The 19,946-nt window shown below is 41.8% G+C and overlaps 1 protein-coding gene across 3 annotated transcripts in view; it reads left to right on the top strand.

Annotated features, from left to right (window-relative positions):
• Frmd6 (FERM domain containing 6) overlaps positions 1–19,946 on the top strand; it is a 224,189-nt gene that overhangs the window by 65,371 nt on the left and 138,872 nt on the right. For all 3 annotated transcript variants that reach the window (XM_074067986.1, XM_074067984.1, XM_074067985.1), the window contains exon 2: positions 7,840–7,900. The gene's annotated coding sequence lies outside the window, so the exon portion shown is untranslated. The remainder of the gene's footprint in view (positions 1–7,839; positions 7,901–19,946) is intronic.

Genomic DNA, 19,946 nt, shown 5'->3' with positions numbered 1-19,946 from the left:
AACCTACCATAACCTATGGGAAGGGGAGAACACTTGTTGGAGATCCCCATCCAATAATCGATGAGTGGGGAGAGGGGCGTGGGCCAGGTGAGGGTGGTTCCTGAGCCAAAGCATGGTTAACCTAAGATGTAATATTTTTCCATGAGTCCTGAACTCTTCCTAATTTTAGCCTACCTCAGAGCCAGAGCCATAATAGAGAAAAAGATATTGTAGTTGTAATACAACTTCAATTAAATGTGTATCTCAGTAATAATAAGTGATAGAATAACGAAGAAAGTGTGTAAGAGGTCTATTATGACACTGATGACTACCAAAAATTCTGCATGGAATCAGCTTGGGAGACTCCAGACTTATTCACTGATATTAAGATTTTATAGCTATATACTTATTGATATCCTTATACAATTTTGTTTTCAGAATTTCCACGTGATGTATAACTTTGCAATTGCAAATCGTTAACATCCTAGCTTCTCATCACCTTTGCCACTGGAAAGAAATTGTATTATGACCAATTTGAAAACTTTTATTATGAAAGTGTTCTTCCTGGAAAGGCAGCTAGGTGCTGATTTTTCTTACTGTAGCTGTATTGATTATTTGTATTACTCCTTGCTCGATTTTACTTCACCCCCTCTGAGAGGCTCTATTTCCTCTCCAAACCTCCCTTGGTTATGTTCAAGTTTCATGCTCCGGTCTATTGAGTCTTTCTCTGCACTACACTCATATTCGTCATCACTTTTAAACATTTAAATGCACAGTCTTTGCATTAGGGCTAGGCTGGTGTCTTTGATCTTTGAGGCACTACATGATTTAAGTTTGTCTCCAACCCTGAGTCTCCTCTCTACAAGAATGAATTTGGGCAGAAACATGTATAGCCTAGTTTTAGATAAAAGCTCTTTTTTAATGGTTTTTAGATGATGAGATGAAAAGGAAATTTGTCCCTTGGAGAAGAGAAGAGGTAAAATGGAAAAGCCTGGACTCAGCAGATTGTCCTCCATTTTAAGTATGGAGCACTGGGATCTGAGAGAGAGCAGAGATAGGACAACTTTGACAGAGAGGGATTAGGGACAGCAGGGGACTCAGAATAATGTGTGATTTAAAGGATATAATTAAACACCTTCTGAGGAGCAGAACAACAGCCTTAGAAAGAGGGGTCAAGGGCCCTGTTTGAAAGGCCTCAGGGCAACAACCTTCGTCCAAGCATGAGCAAAAGCAAATGTTTAAATAAGCAGAGTGACTTCACTTGCATGTAGGAGCTTGTGTTTGCCAAAATCAGGTGCCATGTCACTGACAGAAAGAAGTCTATCACCATGTACAATATAGTCCTAATTAAAAATACAGGAAAATATATGTGCATATGTTCCCTGTGTGTGTATATTTGAAGAGAATAAAAAACATGGAGAAATTCTCTTTCCTGGGAGGAGTAATGACAGCTCCATCCTTGTCCCTTAGTTTCCCATGGTGTACTATTCAACGGTTCCATTTGTACAGCCTGTAAACATGTGGAGCAAAGCTTTGAGGAGAAGCTTTTATAATTCAGAGGTCATTATCCACTCAAAACCCGACCTCTCTTTGGCTTCTTAGATGGCACTGCCTGGGGCCTCTTCCTTTGTTCTGCTCTGCACACACACAGAGAAGGTGGAGCCAAGGAAGATGAAAGTTCTTAACATTAATGCCTGCCAGGACAAGTCTGGCAACTTTCAGAGCAATACAAATTGAGTGACCAAATGACAATATTTTTCCCAAACTGAAATGACTTCTTCACAGGGAGTTGTTACACTGGAACAAACTTGCCAAATGTTACTGTAACCCTTTTGGAGTAAGTGTGGAGAGCTGTGTTGAGCTTGAAGATGTTGCTGGCACGTATCCAATGAGCCCAGTAGGTTCAAGTACCAAGAAGTGATGGCAGGAGGTAAGGTGTACTCTTCTAGACCTCCTGCCCAAAGGTGTTTTGGGGTTTGTTTTTAAATATTTAAAAAGAAACAACTGTTCTCATTTTCAGTCTTCAGAAATAGGAAGAGGTTTTTGGTGGTGGTAAAGGTGGTGGCTGTCCTTGTTTTATTTGAATGACTCACCAAGAATCAGAGAATGCCAGGTCAGGATTTAGTTCATTCCTTCCGCTAGCAACAGAGAGCCTGAGAGAACTACAGCATAGCCTTAGACGGAAGTCATCATGCACATGTTGTGTCCTCAGGTCAAACATGGTTCCTTTTTCTGTCCTGGGTCACATTCTCTTTGGTGTTGGACACTTTTTCTTTTTTAAATGAGCAAAATCTCAGCTTCTATTTAGCCATGGAAAAATTAGTTTTTTCACTCAATCTGAGTGACTGATAAAGTTTACTTTTTGAGTTTTTGTCGCTGGTATGAGCAAGCAATTGTATGTGAGCACCAAAGGATGCATTTGTTGAGTTTCATTTGGGTAAATTTACTGAAAGTCCATGTAATCCCAAAGTTACTGATTCTTAAGTGATAACAACTGTTGTTTTGAAGCAATCCTGTGGATTTTATATTTTACATAGAATCTGAGTTTGAATTTATTCTAAATAAATATCTGGATTCCATAGATGTAAAGCTCCTCCAAAATAATCTTTTTTAAAAATAGCAGAAAATAGTTGACATTTATATGCATAATTATTTATAGATCTTATCTACATAAATTACAATGTTAGGGGGTCTTAAATCCATGAATCAGAATAGGTGGATAGTCACTTTCCTTTAGCTTAGTATACTTCAAACTGAGAAGCAAAGGGGACCAAGGCCTGGCTCAAGTGGTAGAGCATTTGCAATCCTGAGCCCTGAGTTCAATCCCCAGTACTGCAAAACAAAACAACTCCCCCGCCTCTGAGAATCAGACAGTTGAGATATTAACTTACTGTGTTCTTGACCATAATTTAAAAAAAAAAAAGAATGGAATGAGATGGGATGGGATGAATGGAATGAATGGAAACACACAGAATAAAATAGGAAACATCAGAATGTGTTTTGTTTTGTGGAGGTTAACACTTTCCCAAGTAATCTTAATTTCAGTCTTATATATATATATAAGGGTTGCTCCTGGTTACAATATAAGATTTATGTCTTCCTGAAGATCACTGTTAGAAAAAAACAAAAAGGTTTAAAATTCTCCACATTAGCTTCTAGCTCAAGGTTTGGCAGTTTGGTATTTACCCAATGGACTTCATCATCAACTGTCCTCCGCCTAAAAGTCAAGTGACTTCAGCGCAAGATGGGGCCAAGACTGATGTCCACTAGCCAGCCATCAAATTCCCCCAGTTATCAAGCTGGAGAGAAAATGACCAGCACTTCTACAAAATGCACCACTTTTACATTATGAAAAATTGATCTGCTTTCTATTTCTGCAACATCCTTGATCAATAGTGTTAGGCTTATAGATATTAATGCATACGGCACTGTTATATTAAAATCGTCCATTTTCTGATGGCCAACCTTATAAAACCACAAAATGAAGAGTATTAAGATAGACCACCTACTCCAGGATAAGTCTTCAATTATATCTTTCAAGACACATGGCTTCCCAACCTCATGTAGGCTTTCACCATTACTTCCATGTATATATAATATTTCTATGCATTCACGTGTATTAATATGCATGAATATTTATACTACAATCCAATTTTTAAACTACGTAATGTACACATTCATATTTGCTAGAAGCACATACATCAAAATGTTAAATGTAGAAGTTTGTGAGTGGGGAAAATTTGGAGGATTTATTGTTTTCATATCTTATAATTATTCTAGAATAAATATCCATTACTGCTGAAGAAAAAAAGAGTGAAAAGTCTGTAGAGCTCAATGGGGTAGCACTGCCTATAGCTGCCCAGGGTCTTAGAGACTGACTTCTGTTCCAAATAGTAAACTGATATACTTACAACTGGCTTCAACTGACCCCGTGTCCTATCTGATAAAAATGTTCTCTCATTTCATGATCTCCTCCCTCAAAACATTACAATAGAATCTCCCTCCATGCTTTATTAGGATAAGGCAAATTTTGAAATTTAAAAAAGAAAAAAACCCAGAATTTTCCTTCTTCTTTCTTAAAACAATGAACAACTCAAATGTTTCATGTAATATTTTCAACAATTTTTCCATTCTCAGGGGGTAGTGCAAATTTATCCTCCTTCTCTTCTTATATGGTTCCAAACAGAGAAAGTAAAATCCCATCCTCTAAACCAGCCAAAGGAAACTGGGGCTTAAAAGAGAGCCAACTTGGGGGATCATACAATATTTAAGACCCAAAAAGCCCTGGGTATCTCCCAGTGAACTTCAAGACCAACTAACTGAGAGAGGAGCCAACCTGGACAGAGCAAAGCAGTCCCACTGATGGCTGCAAATTACACATGGACCTGATTGCACAGACATCCAGGGCCAAGTTCAATTACTAAGCCTAAACAAACTGGACTCCTTTTACTCTGTGCCCCCATGTCTAGGAAAATGTTATGTTCCATCTTTAGGAGACCTAAAGATAATTTAATATGGCTCCCACATTAGAGAAACAAAAAAACAAGTAGGGTTAATGGATCTGCCCAAGTTCATAGGGCTGGTTATTAGGAGGACTAAGACAAACGTCCACTGGGCTAAAGAAATGCATGCGTTTGGAGGGTGGTGAAGTGAATGAATGAATGACATTCTACTACTCGTTCCAAATTCATCTCAGGCCATTGGCACCTCCCCATCGCTTGCACAACCCCTACCTTTCACCCCGTCCATGTGACACTTGCATATAGATGTGCCTGGCTTCACAGGCTACACAGGGACACTGTACAGGTAGATGTGACCATAGATCAAATGCACGTAACTGTGTTTAAATAAAAGTCTTTGTAAAATAGAAAACTCTGAAAAACAGGATCATCAACTTCGATTTTTATACTTTATCAGTCCCAGTTTGTCTACATAAAATTTGCTTCACCTGTCCTGCTAAAGCAAACAGTTACTGGAGCACTGTCCTTCCTATATAGCACAGCCTGTTGAATATGCATTCTAAGTCACCATCCCCAATGTACCTCAGAACAAAAGGCTCGATTCTGCATGCATTGTCCAAGATGGCTTTCTCCCTAAACAGTGAACAATGTTCTATAAAGTATCCTTCTGTGAGCAAGTTGTTATACTTGTAAAGGGGCCGAGAAGCAGGAGCATTTGTTTTGATCAAACTGATTGGAGTAGAGCATTTGCCACACCTTCCCCTGTGCGGAAGACTCTGGTAAGTGCAGCAGACACTGAAAACTCAGTGCCCACAGGGGCCACACAGGTACTGAGGATGAGCAGAGCAGCTCAGGTGGGAGAAGCCACAGGGAGTGGTGTGGGCAGTAATGTAGACCAGGTTTTTTTTTTTTCATATAAAATCTTTCGATGTGTTAATGTTCACAACCACTTCAAATTTGCTTAAAAATTTTACAAATGAAGGTCAAACAAAAAAGTCCTTTAAGCCCACTGGTTACAGTATGAGACTTTTGGACCCCCATAAGAATATTTGCTGAGTGATGCTAAATTGTTCAAACCAGTGTGTTTGTTTTCTAAATAAAACACAAAGACCACCCATCCTTTTGCAGGAGTCACGCATCCTTTCATCTTTCCTTAATCACTTCTTTCCTCTCCCTGTCCTTGACTCTGACATCATACATCTCTAAGGGCTGTGCTTAGCGGATAAGATTGAAGCTTAACTCCATCCTTTCTTTCATTATTCCTAACTAGCTCACATTGCAGGTCTTCCATTCAGACTTCACTTCCAGGGCACGACTCGTAACTAATACTTCTTTTATGGCAACCTCAAAGCTCAAGAAATGTTAGCAGTCAATGTTTTGTTTTCAATAAAGGGAAAGAAAATTGCATTTGCTGACACACAAATACATAGCTATACTTGGCATGAGTTTAACGTCTTGAAGTTCCGCATTTCTGGCCTAGGCAAGCTAACAAGTTCAAGTCTGTGGGCAGCTTGCCCTGATGAGCTGACGAGCACTGGCTGGCCATCAACCTTTAAGAGGAAAACACTTGGCAAAAGAGCTATGAATTCATCCTGTCTTTCTAGAATCAAACTATTGTAGGCTATATTTAGTCCTGTGTAGGGGAGGTGGCCTTGACTATGAAGGAGAAATTTTCTGAGCCAAGTCTTGTCATCAGGAAATAGTCCATTGATTTAGACATTTAAAAAATGGTGGGCCTGTCTAAAGAAGGCCAAGTCAGGGTTTCACAGTCACATGTCAGAACTCTAGTTCTTCTTAGAGGGCTTTGGATAGTGTGGGCTGTGATCAGCCTTAATCCAGAAATCAGTAGTAGGGGGTGGAGGAAGGGAGTGGAGAGTGTGGAAACTCCAGGAAGAAGAGCCGCCATCTTTGTCCCTATGGGGGAGGGAGGCTGGGGTAGCCAAGACATGGTCATTGCCGCCACCTTTTGCCATGTCTTGGCCATTAAAGTTATCTCTCCACTGCCAAGAGCAGGCAACAAAGCTAGAACAGCAAGGTTGCTGTGTCAGGCTGTGAGGGCCCAGCATTTGGGTTGAGTTGTTCAATGCCACTTGCAAGTGAAAAAGAAGTATGGCTCATGTACGAAAATGGACCAATGAGACTTGTTGAAACTATTCTAAGAAGGGGAAAAGGGAGAACAAAGGAGAATGAGGGAGGGGGTGAATTTGACTAAGATATATTGTAAGCACTTTTGTAAATGTCCCCCCAAATACAATAATATGATAATAAAAAATTTTAAAAAATAGTAAGAGAGCAGTGAGATCTACAGATCTCTGATGTGATGGAATCCAGAGGCTGATGGGAAGAGACCAGTTGTGGTTGAGTTGATGCCCTGACTGAAGAAAATTTCCTCCCTTACCTGGAAAGGCTGATAAAATACCCAGAATGTGCCCTGCCCCCACTTTTTGTTTATTTCTTCTTGTTTTTGGTGGTGGTACTGGGGTTTGAACCCTTGCTAGGCAAATACTCTACCACTTACATCACATCTCCATCCCTTTTTGCTTTAGGTTATTTTTCAGATAGTCTCTGTTCTTGCCCAGGGCCTGCCTCATATCACTACCCTTCTACCTACACCCACATGGCTGGGATTACAAATGTACACTACCATGACCAGTTTGTTTGTTAAGATAGGGTCTTACATTTTGCTCACCTCGATCTTCCCAATCTCCACCTCCCAAGTAGCTGGGATTACAGGCACGGGCCACTGCACCTAGCCTAGAACTACTGTTTCCATTCTTGCCCTCACAAGCATCACACATATGTGCCTCTTACTTGTTTATGTCGGTCATTTGATAATCCAAAATCTAAATAAAAGATCAAATGATCAGATCACATCATTGTATTAGGAAGCAGACTTTGGAATCCAAATTTTTTTTTTTGGAGTGGTGGCACTCACCAATAATCCCAGGACTTGGGAGACTGAGAATCATGAGTTCAGGGCCAGCCTTGGCTATGTAGTGAGACCCTGTCTCAAAAAACAAACACACAATAAGCAAGCAAAAAAATTTAATGCTCTGATGGCTTAAAAATAGTGCTGTATCATAGGCAAACAATAGTTGGATTAAAACAAACATTAACATTGTTTAGAATATTAGTTGTAACTCTGATATCGTCACTTTCTATTCAATAGGATTGAATATTTATTTATTGTTAATTTATGAAATTTTCCTTACTGGTCACTCTATCAATCCAGTTGCATCTTTTTCATCTACAAGTATAAGTTGCTAATAAAAAGTGATATAGAAAATCTAACTTTTATAGCGTTGGTATAATGCTGTTTATTCTATCCTAGAGTTAATATCAGTTATGATAGAGAATTTTTATTTCCATTCTTGATTGTCCCTTATCTTTCTCTCAACAGCTGTCACATCTGGTTTTTTTCTCATGAAGTCTGTGGTTAGACACTTACCAAATTTCATCAGGTAAGATATATTAAATGTGAATCTATAAACCTTTCTTTAAATATAACTTCAAATTTAGAAAATCTAAAGATGGTGACATTCTTGGGCAGAGATGTCTAGACTGCAAAATGGGGAAGGTAAAACAGAATTTCCACCCACATACACTCAGGGATTCATTTGGGGGGTAGTGGATCTGAAAATGGGGATCACTAGCCAGAAGCATAAGCCCCAGCTGAGAACTGGTGAGAAATGCCGTGTCTCAGGCTGTGCGCTGTACTTTAAAACTTCCAGATGATTCTGATATACACAAAACTGCGAGAATCAATTTTAAATTGACTTCATGGACCAAAGGAACAGAGAATGTCTCTGATGAAATTTGTTGGTTTTGATGTCTCTTTTTCATTTTTTTCCCCATTGCCTTTTGTGAGAGTGTGTGTGTGTGTGTGTGTGTGTGTGTGTGTGTTTAGAATGTGTGTGGTTTTTTTTTTTTTTAGTGTCTATTAATTGCAGGAAGGGCTTTTATTGTGATGTTTCCATACATGCATATAATGTACTTTGACTGAACTCACCCTCTACTTGTCTTTCTTATCTCCATTGCCTTTTCTTCCTTCAAGTTTATCCATTTCTCATCTAGCAAGCTAAATTTGGCTTTATAAAATCACACATCATACCAGACATACTGTCTTTATGACAACTTAAATGCTGCTTAACAGGAGACTCTATCAAAACTGGGTTTTCAGTAGAAGTTGTCAACGAATAAGCTGATTTAAATCCCTTGTTAGCTTTGAGAAGGAAAACAGTCACAGAAGACATGCCTATAAAAGGTGCCTGACTTCTAAGCTGGCTACCTTTTACATTAAATATCCACAGGCCCTTCTCCTTAGAAGTGAGTATTTTTATGTGGACTAGAAATATTGAACTGTTTCCTCCAAGGTCATTTGCAAAGGATTATGTTGTCCAAAATATGATCGTGCTCTCTTGCAGTACTGAGAACATGTTAGAGTTTTGGTTTTTCTTTTTCTTTTTTTCTTGGTGGCGTTGGCGTTTGATCTCAGAACCTCAGGCTTGCTAGGTGGTACTCTTGCTACTTGAGCCATGCCCCCATCCCCTGGCATTCTCTGCAATATCCGGTACTGCCCACTCTGGAAGCCAGCTTAGATAGCTTCCCAGTAGCCATATCACCTCCAAACAGATTATGATTTGGTGTAAACCTGGGGGTACCTATGACTTACACACTCAACTTAAGAATCTTATATATGGGATGCTAACATTTGGAAATGATGGCTAAATGCTGTCTCAAAGTATCTTTGCTGAAGAGCAAAGATACTTTGCAAAAATATGTGTGATTTCTCTTCCAATCGTGCACAGTTCTTGAGCAAGTAGGTGCTAGATTCTAAGACTCAGCTTCCTGGTTTATGAAATGGAGATAAGGCAATCTACTTGGTGGGATTTTTCTAAGAAATGCTGCAGATGACCAGGAGCACTTGACAGTGACCACCTTAATAAATACTGGCCATGCTTAGAGACAATTTCACATTAATAGAATTATAAATTCAAAAATGTCACCTCAGACCATGTCCCATTAAAGACAAACACATAGGGAACAGCTCAAGTGTGTCTCCCTTGGGTGACTTACCTCCATGTAAGTGTCCCTATCCCCACCAGAACGCAGCCCCACCACCACTGCTATATCTTATTTTCCATGAATATTTGTTGTTATTGTCACCTCTCTGTTCTCTGCTTCCCTAGTTCCTTGGCCACTGCTGGTACTGCAACATAGGACCAGGTAACATTAGGGACATGAAAAATCATGGATGACAATTACCCACAGCCCAGCAATAGTGCTAGGAGAGCACAGAATAACAACTCATAGATCCTTTAATGTCAACCAGCCCTTGGAACAAACTCCCATAGGCCATCTGGGTGACTCAAGTGCAGACATCAGAAGATCAAAGAACCTTAAGAGGACTAGAAAAGTGATTTATCTGCCTAACTGCTTAGAGAAATGTGCTGGAAAGGTACAGTTATGTCTCTGGCCAGTTACCCTGTAACTGGCTTTGGTAAAGGAGGGATGCAGAGATGGAAAGGGGTGGGGGGAGCTCTTGGGAAAGAGGTATGTAAAACATTAGGATTAAATAAACGTCCAATAAACAAGAGATTTCTGAGTTTGAGCTAGTGACATAGAAAAATGAGAAACATCTGGAGTCTGTACTTATTTTGCTGGTCAGAAACACAGTTTTGAAGTCCTTTGTTGAATCATTTACTTTGTAAAGAGTTATTTAAAACAAATGCCTAAGGTGGTTGAAAAGGGACTGTGTTGAATTCAGAATGCCCAAGCCTTAAAGGAACCGTTTGAAAGAGCTCCTACTGCCCATCAACCCAGCTTAGTGCTGTCTCGTTCAATTGTCCTTTTGTTCCATTTTAATACACACTTGAAGAGTCAAGGCTTACAGATCCATTTGCAATTTAACAGTACATTTTTGGAGAGAGAGAGAGAAGAATGATTTTCTTCACATTCTTAAGTTGTATGGTTCTTGGATAGCCAACACTCCTTCCCCACTTTAGAGAGAAGGGGCTCTACCTAGATGTTGACCCTTATTTTATTATGGAAACCAACTGGGATATATGGAAGAGCTTGCCTCCTTTTTCATTTCTGGAGAAGATTCTATAACTGGAGTTCTGGGTCACAGGCCCAACTCCAGGGGTTCCACATATCAGGTCCTCCAGTCATCCCAATATGCCCAATAAAGAAAAGAGTAGTGCTGAAGGGCAGAGAATGGAGGCTTATTATGTGGGAGGGGCACACTGCAGGAAGAAGGAGGTAAGCCCTTCACCTATGTCCAATACTCATACTTGAACTTTAGGTTTAAGTAGAAGAGGAACTAGAGCAGGGGAGAGAGATGCACAATTATCAAACAATCCCTGCAAAGTGTGGCCTGGTTGATCAGTATCAAGAGGGTCTGGAGAAGTTGTCCCTGTCATCACTTGAGGGGAAGCAATCTGGTCAGAATAAGTCATTGTTGCCTGGGACGCCATTTCAACTCTTGCCACAAGATGTTATCCATTAGTCCTATCTTTCCTAGTGTCTGCAGGGAGAATGGCTCAGCGCACAATCAGATACAAGATGGAGGCAGGGATGCCAAGCTTTTCCTTGCTTTCAGTTGCCCTTTGGATGTTTGCAGGCCAGAGTAAGGAGCCAATGTTTCTCAGCAAAAGCAGTTTCTAAGCACCTACTGTAATTCAGCTGGCTTCAGCCATTCCACAGATCAGCTTCAAGCTAGATAGACCCAGGAGGACAGAGAGGGGTCCCTGCAGTCAATGCTTTGTATATTTAGCATGTGTACTTGCTGGGGACCATAACTAGCCACTTACTGGAAGGAAAGAGGTTTTACAAGCCAGTGAGGGAAACTGGTGTTGGCATTCTGAGGAGACTCTTGAGTTACGTCATGCCTTTTATCACCCTTCCTGCCTCAATGAAGCAGAGGAAGGGAAGGGAAGAGGGGAGGAGAGAAAGGTGAAAAAGGACAGAGGAAATGTCACCAGATAAATTAGCTATTCCAAGAATAACCTCCTCCCTCATCAATTTGCTACTCTTCTTTAATTCTTTACAAGAAAGTAAATATTGTGAGAAGCCAGGTCTCAGGGATGGCAGCAAAAGGAATCTTAAATTAGCATAAGCCATGGTTCTGAAATTCTGCTGGCAGACTGAGTTCTCACCATGCTAGTGTGGAGCCAACCTTATGCTGGTCTTCTGTGTTCAAGTTATGGTAATGAAGACAGTCCCCCGAATCTTACAAAGTCACTGAATTCCAGAGACTGGGCTCCTTTACCTTAAAGGAGGCAAGGGAAGGGCAGGTGAATGAACACTTGCCAAAACTGGCACACTCTTCACAGAATCATCACCACGGCCAATCAGACCACAGGCCTACTGTCTCTCACCAAGTAACCTGACCCTAGGTAACAACTAGGGATAGTTTGAGGGAAAGACAGCAAACAAGGTTGCTTCCTGTAAGGCATGCCTGGAATTGCACAATATTTAGTTATCATCAAAGTCATCATTCTCTTCAACTTACTTTTTCTTTTCTAATTAGAGCATCTCTGGATAACAGTGTCCACAGAATTACTACCACCATGTCACTTAATGCTGTCTTTATGCAAAAGCCACCTTTGAACCAGGAAATCCTAGCTCTCAGGAGATTGAGGCAGCAGGATCATGAGTTTGAGGCCAGTCTGGGCTGTCTTGAAAAAAACCCAAAGAACATCCACAACTTCCCATCCTTTTTCCCCATAAACAGCAATGACAATAACAAAACTTCAAGGACGGTATTGTGTGCTGGCACTGCTGGCTGGATCCTGTTCTTATGGTTTTGTAAATGTCAGTCATCTCTCCCTGAGCCTTCATCTCTTCTGACTAAAAGGTGCAGTAGGACCCCCCCACCCTCATCGCTTAGCCTTTCTCGTTCCTTCTTCGGGTTATGCCCTGGGTTTACCGGACTGTGATGTTCCACGCATAGATCAGGGTACATGAAGAAGTAGAATATAAATACCACAGAACTTTTCAAACAACCCTGGCTCAAAGGCCTTTATTTTGAGAACTATATACATTTGACGTTAAGATACAACGTCAACGTAAACATAAACACATGGCTTTTAGGGGAGACCAATTGGGCCTTTTATGTCACAGCAGGGAGCCTATAAAAAAATCTCTCCTGCCTACAGAGATGATGCCTACTCAGTGCTTACAATGGCTACAAGGAACATTTTTACTAATCCTGTTATATTCGTGAGAATGCCTTATATTTGAATCTTAAGATTCAGTTTGCTGTTTATTTAAAGTTTAAAATATGGTTTAAATTGTAAGATCCAGACAGTCTAAAGTAAAGATTGGAGGGGAAAGAATTAAGGCAATTCTACCTTATCTGTCGAAACAACCTGACTTAAAAAAGACAGGCTACGAATGAATATAAAGCCAGCTTTGTCTGTGCTCCCCGAGCATCAGGGCCTTGGGTCTTGCATCAGCTGAGGGGCCACCTGGCTCTGACTTCCCCTGCAGGTGCTCCCTAGCTGCAGGGCTAGATTTTCCCTTCCAGGGCCTCCCCGGGTAACAAGCACGCACGACTCTCTCGTGGGCTTGCTGGGTACCTATCAAACCGTTTCCATTTTCATGAGATTTTGCAGAATGGTAAGCCTTCTGGCCACACAATGTTTTCTTTGTGAAACCCTCAGAGATTATTTTTCCTCTTCATCACAATGGCAGGAATAGAGTCTGCTCATGATTTCTTAATGGGATTCAGCTGTCCAAACTGCACTTTCAGCTGTACCTAGAATTCACTGTCTTTGCCTCATGTTTCGTTGGCAGTTGCCTATAACCCTCCCTCTCCTTCTCCTTCTTCCTTCCTCCCTCCCTCCCTCCCTCTCTCTGTCTGTCTCTGTCTCTGTCTCTCTCTGCCTATACCAGAAAGAGCTCGCAGACATGAGCTGCAACTTTATGAATGTGAACCCATCTAGAAATATCCCCAAGTGGTGCCAACCTTACATCAGACCATTTCTGTCATGGCCCTACAGTCTTTGAGACTCAAATACATATACACTGAGATCCCTATCAGCCCAGGCTCTGGCTATGAGTCAGAATGGGGTGAGTCCAGCTCGAGTCCATGGTCAGCAGTGTAGGAGAAGGACAGCCAGCAGACCTAAGACAAAGTGAGGTCAGAGCAGCCAAGAAGCAGAACAGACCCAGCACCCAAAACCAAGAAAAAGATCCACAGGCGTAGCATCTGAGACCAGGGTTCACAGAGTCTGCAGGAACCAGAGTGACAAACATGGGGAAGCTCAAAGCAAGCCATGTGTCAGCATCCAAGAAGACATTCTAATCATTTCCTATTTTTGGGTCCTTCCATGTCCTGTTCTGTAGTGCAGACAGGAAGCCCAGAGTAAGTGGAAGCAGGGGTCTGGGATGGGACGCACAGGGACAGGTGGTCTCATTCATATATCTCTTAGGTTCTCTAAGAGGTGGTGACAGCCTAAGGAAAGATCAATTCCAAAACTCCCAGGTGAACATTAGATGTGATGGAGTTCCCAAGGCACCCACACCAACTGTAAACCCTTCTGTGTACTCTCAAGCAAGCCGAGTTCATCTCTTCTTTGAAGGAGAATGCTCTAAATTGTTTTTACCCTATTCAACTCAACATGAGGCCTCCTTCAGTGCCTGAGTTTCTCTCTGGGTCCCCATAAGTGGGCATCCTCCCAACACTACACCAAAACTCAGGGTCTTCATCTTTTCTTTGCCCCTTGGCCAGTCCTTCAGTATTTCTATTGCTATTATTTGCTAGGTCTTCCCTGCCTTCAGAGTCCTCAAAAGATCAGATATATAAGCTCTAGGGACAGGAGCCTCCCAATGGCACACTAGTGACTCAGGCCACCTTGTCTGGCACGTCCTGCAAATGTTCAAAAAGCAGGTCCTTGTCCCGACTCCATCTTTTACTGGCTACTTGGGGTCAGATAAGTTCCTTCCTCTCCTGCAACCTCTCCTGCCTACTCCAGCGCATTTGAAGATGAGGAAATAATGGAGGAGAGGATTGTAAATTGTAAGCTCTACACAAGTGGAAGATGTTGTTATGATAAAATATGGGTCCTTGGCTCACAGCAGGGTGGGGCTGAGGCTCTGTCAGTCATCCTTGTTTGTGTAACCTCTGGTGAAATATTACTAATTGCTGCTAAGCATAGGTTTTGGCACATTCTTTGTTTCTCCTGTGGCATTCACAGGGCAGTCACATCTGCCATGAACCCATCCTTTCCAGAAGAAATGGAGGAGAAAGACACCACAGACAAAAAGGGTTGGGGCTCTGGTTAGATGACAACCTTTTTTTTTTAATGGAGGTACTATGGTTTGAACTCAGGACCTACACCTTGAGCCCTTTTTTGTAATGGGTTCTTTCAGGCTAGGATCTCACAAACTATTTGCCTGGGCTGGCCTTGAACTGCAATCCTCCTGATCTCTGCCTCCTGACTAGCTAGGATTACAGGTGTAAGCCACCAGCACCCAGCTAGATGACATCTTGATAGCAGTGATTTAAGCTACTCCAATCCAGGAAAGAGAAAAAAAAAAAAAACATATTACCAGCCCCATGGCATAAATGGCTAATTCTTAGCACGATGGTTCCTGTCATTTGCAATTTCCATTCTGTCATGTTTCATCTCCATCAGCTGTCATCATCATGAATCTCAAACTTAACTAGGTTACTACTAGTTCAATGAACCCTCAACATACATTTTTGCATGCCAGGACTGTGCTAAGCCCTATGCTAAGTACACAACCTTGCGTAATTCACTGATTCTTCCTTAAGAAACTCACATACAGATAAACACACATAAAAAGTCAAGGTTAATGTGATGATTGCTACAGGGGACAGCTGCTGTTTAAAGGGCTATGGGAGTGCCTAGGAGGAATTCTGAATGGAAAGCCAAGTACCTGTGAGCTGGCCCTTTAGGGATGAACAGAAGTTGGTCTGAATGGGTCCAAACAGTGGTTCAGTACATGGGCTGTGGGATCAGCCCATTGGGTTTAAATCCTACTCTGCAGTTTCCTGACTGTATAACTTGACCAATCACTGGATGTATTAAGGCCTTGGATTCCTCATCTGATTTGAGACCCATCGAGTCTACATCTCAGCTTATCATGAGCAGACGTGAGTTAAAGGATGCAGAGTACCCAAACAGTTCCTGTCATGTGATTAATCACTCAGTAAGCAATAGTCATTATTATGGTTGAGATTGTTCTTCTCCAAGTCAGCAAGCAGGAAAGAGATTCCTGGAGCTCTAAGAGACATGGCCTCTGAATTTAAGAGATTTATAATGGCATCAATATCAGTGTGGGGGAGAGGGAAGGGGCTGAGTAGGTGGTAAGGGAGGGGTGGGGGCAGGGGGGAGAAATGACCCAAGCATTGTATGCACATATGAATAATAAAACAATAAAAAAAATCACTGTTAACAGCATTAAAGCTGCCATCGGGCCTTGGATGTACTAGACTCTTTACATAGGTTTTCATTCAGGTCTCATGACAATCTTGAGAATTAAAAAAGTTTGTGCTGAAATATCACTAACACCATGAAGAATACAAAGGAATTGAAAAGTAAAATAGCACAGAGTGCAGGCAAAAGAGAGTTACATAAGAAGACATATTTCTAATCTAACGTAGAACAGCAAAAGTCAAAGGGGTTACAAAATGGTGGGTTTAAGCCATATGAAGAATGGTTTTTTTGTTTAATTTAGTATGTTTTTTTGTGTCTGTACATTCTTTGCCTCTAAGCAGAGCAGACCCTTTCCAGTTTGCTCTGTTTGCCACCACTCCTGTAATGCCCAGCTCTAGAAACATTTGAGTATTATTTGTAATATGGACAAGGACCCAGAACCTGAGTACGATGACTGTTGACCTTTGTTGAATAATGTTTTGGTGAGAGGCACAGTGCTAGGTACTTTCAGACACATAATCCACAGGACACCCTGAACGTGATGGAATTATCCCCCAATTTACAGATGAGTAAACTGAGGCTCAGAGAGGGTAAGTCTAGAAAGAAGGACAGGACAGAGGCACCAAAACATGGAGGTACGTGACATGTTCTGAGACTCTTTTGACTGGAGGGAGGATCCCAGTAGGGAGTTTGGGTGGAAGAGGTTGAGTGACCTTGAATGCCAGCTGAGGAATTGGAATGTGGCTACAGGAAGCTAATAAATGACAGGTTTCCTTTGCTCCTTTATGACTTCATGAAAACCCACCCACAGCCCATGCACAGGCTGCTCAGGGTTTGCACGCTCTAAATAGGACAGGTGCCAAGGGAGGCTGAAGGTATTTCACTGCTCTTTTATCTAGGGAGGGACAGTTGTCCATCTCTCACGAAAACACAGGGAGGAAGGCCCCCCCCATAAACATTCTCCATTGAGCTTTCTATTATAGATAATGTCAGTTTCAAAAACTAACCACCAGTGCCCCTCCCTGGATCCTAGCCCTCGATACCTGACTAATATTTGTCTTAGCAGGAACAAATCTTTTAACTTCTGATCCTATGAAGTTCTTCGTGATTCTTCTCCTGTTTACTTCTCCCTCATCTCACTCCATTCCCCAAATGTACCCTGGCCGTCCTGATTCAATGGCTGTTCACTGACCACACCAAATTTTCTCCAGAAAACTTCACCAAACCACACACTACCTTCCAATCTCCATAATGCCTTGCACCTGCTTCTAGAGTACAACTGCACCAAAGAATGTGCTCACATGTTTGCATTGGCTTATAAGCTCTGTGGTTGTTCTGTGAGCCCCTGCCCTTAACTCCTCCCAGCACGCAGTCAATGCTCAAAACGTTTATCAAATGAACAAATGAGAACATAATATTCTGGTTACATGTTCCTCACTCCTTATTGGATCCCAGTCTTCTACTTGCCAGTGAGTTCACTCTAATTGTCCTCCTGGCCCTAGACCTCCATCAACAACTTGATCAGTGATTTCCAGGTCTGTCTCCAGATCTAGCATATTCTCCACTCCATTCACAACCTGACACATACACACACTCACTGCCATCGAAAGCAACAAAGAAACTTGTCTTCTCTCTCCTTCCTGGGGCTCATCCTTCATCAAAACCCATTATTGCCTCCCAGAGCTCTGGTGCTGTCACCCACAAATTGTTCCAGGACTCACAGTCCTGCCATTTCCCTCTCAGGTCCAATAATAGGCTTGATGAACTAGGCTGGAGAAAGGGACAGGGATAGGGAGGGGAGCCCTAGGAGTTTCTTGATTTGATAGTATTTCCTGAAGAAGAGGGGTAGCTTGTGCACGAGTGGGGAGAGAGAGAGCGAGACATCCACCCGCAGGTGGGTGTGTTCTGCCTAATTCACAGAATGAACAGCATGGGAGGAATGTGACCAAGGAAGGATTTTGCCTGCTCCTTGGGAAGGGGAGGGCCATGAAGGTGCAACCCCAGCTGGAGGGACTCAGCAGGAGCTCCACCTAGCAGGCTGAACCTGGAGTTCCCATACCAGCAATGATAATTGTTTTAGCAGCATAATTGGGAACACCTATGAGCAATCCCTATTTTCCAATCACTGTGCCCTGCAATTTGCATAGATGATTCTCAATTATTTCTTACATCAACCCTATAAAGTTGGAAACTTATTATTCTTGCTTTACAACTAAGGAAACTGAGGCACAGGGAAGCTCAGTAGCTTGCACAAGATCACGCAGTTGGTGTGGAGCCAGGATATGCACCCAAGAACTCCAACACCATGTCTGCACTCAGGATGGAATGATTTGAACCAGGCACCCTTACATTATTGAGAGTTGAAAGGGGAGGCATCACAACGCAGCCACACTGCTTATCTTCACAATTCTCACAGACTGAGGGAACCTGAAGAATCATTGGGTCTTAAGGAATATATAAAGATGAAGAGGAAAGATGGTTAAAAGTATTTCCCTGTGTGTGTACTTGCAGTGTACTTATGAATTTGTAAATACATTCCATTACACAGATAGGGAGATGGAGGAAGCATAGGACTGGCACACATTGTGCTTACATAGCATGCGCCCCAGAATTGTCCAGTGCACAGTCTGCTCAACTTTATATGGTGGCCCCGAGAAGGAGGACTTTTATTATACCCATAAATTAATATTGGGACTGCATGTTCCATTAATGAAGATCTATTAATAGAATTTTGGCTAGTGTGGTTTTCAAAAACTAAATAAAAGGAAAATTCTGTGAACCAGCTGCCACAACACCATGAAAAGCAGCTATCTTGCCCAAAATGTGACCCCAAATTGACTCTATGGCTCCTTCTGCCATATGCATCATCTTCAACTATTCCAGTGTCATTTAACTTGCCACAGTTCCCCCAAACATGCATCCTCTCATACTTCCCAGACTGTAAAAATGCTTCTCATTCATCCTCAACCCTAGCCCCTTATTTCTTTACCCACTACCTTCTTCTCTTCAAGACCTAGACACCCATCCACCCATCCTTCCTTCCTTCCATCCATCTACCCATGCTTCCTTCCATCCATCCATCCATCCTTCATGCATTCACTCAACAAATATTTTTTGGAGCATCTGAAATAGATGGAGCGATAATGAAGACCAGTAAGGTCTTCCCATCTCCAAGTTGCTGACAGTCTGGAGAGGGAATTAAGTAAAGAAATTGAGAAGCTGTCATAACCATTCTCTTTTCCCCTACCTAGAGAAATTCTTATGTTTTGGAAGAATTTACAGTGCGTATCTTTATCAGTCAAACAGCAATTCAAAAGCCTGAAGCAAAACAAATACATACTGGAGAAACTTAGACAATATTTTGAAAGCTATAAATCTGTAAGTTTCTACAGTGTGCTCATATCTCTTCTGAGTTCATTTTGTGAGGAGACAATAAAACCTTCATTTAAAACTCAGTCAATTTTCTCTAGACACTTGCCAAGTTTGTGGTCCAACATTCCACTCTTCCAGGGTTCAGAGGGTCTCAGCAATGCTTGTGAGAACTTAGCTGACCAAAAGAACCTCATATTTCATTCCAGCCTGGAAACACTTCTCCCACCACATTGATGTGTGAGGTTTAAACCACACAGATATTCACAGTGTGAAAATAAATTCATTCCTAGATATATAAAGTAGCAAATTACCTGAGGGGAACTGCAGCAGGGGAAAGACTTTGGTAAAAATAAATAAAAATAAAATAAAATAAATCCTGTGCTGTGACTATCAGGTCCCAGCTGAATACTCATGCTCTCAGAAGAGCCCATCTTAGTGCACTGCGCGCTCCTGTCCTGCTAGAGCTGGTCCTGTTTCTTGCCCAAGCCCCTCCCATAGGGCTCGATTAATATTTTTCAGTATGTTAAACATTATCAATCAGACAGGAAGCCTGTACCATTTCCCAGTGGCTAACCATCTCTCTAGTGTTCTAGAGAAAGGGGCACTAGAGTTTGCTTCTGTGATGTTTGTTTGTTTGGGGAGGGGTAGTAGGAGAATTCTTTGTTTTTGAGATATATCACAATCCAGAAGAAACTCAGATGAGGTCAACGGCCTAGTCCATGAAAAC

This window comes from Castor canadensis, chromosome 3 (genome assembly GCF_047511655.1).
Source record: "Castor canadensis chromosome 3, mCasCan1.hap1v2, whole genome shotgun sequence".
Classification (NCBI taxonomy): domain Eukaryota; kingdom Metazoa; phylum Chordata; class Mammalia; order Rodentia; family Castoridae; genus Castor; species Castor canadensis.
This window is presented reverse-complemented; position numbering and strand designations above follow the sequence as displayed.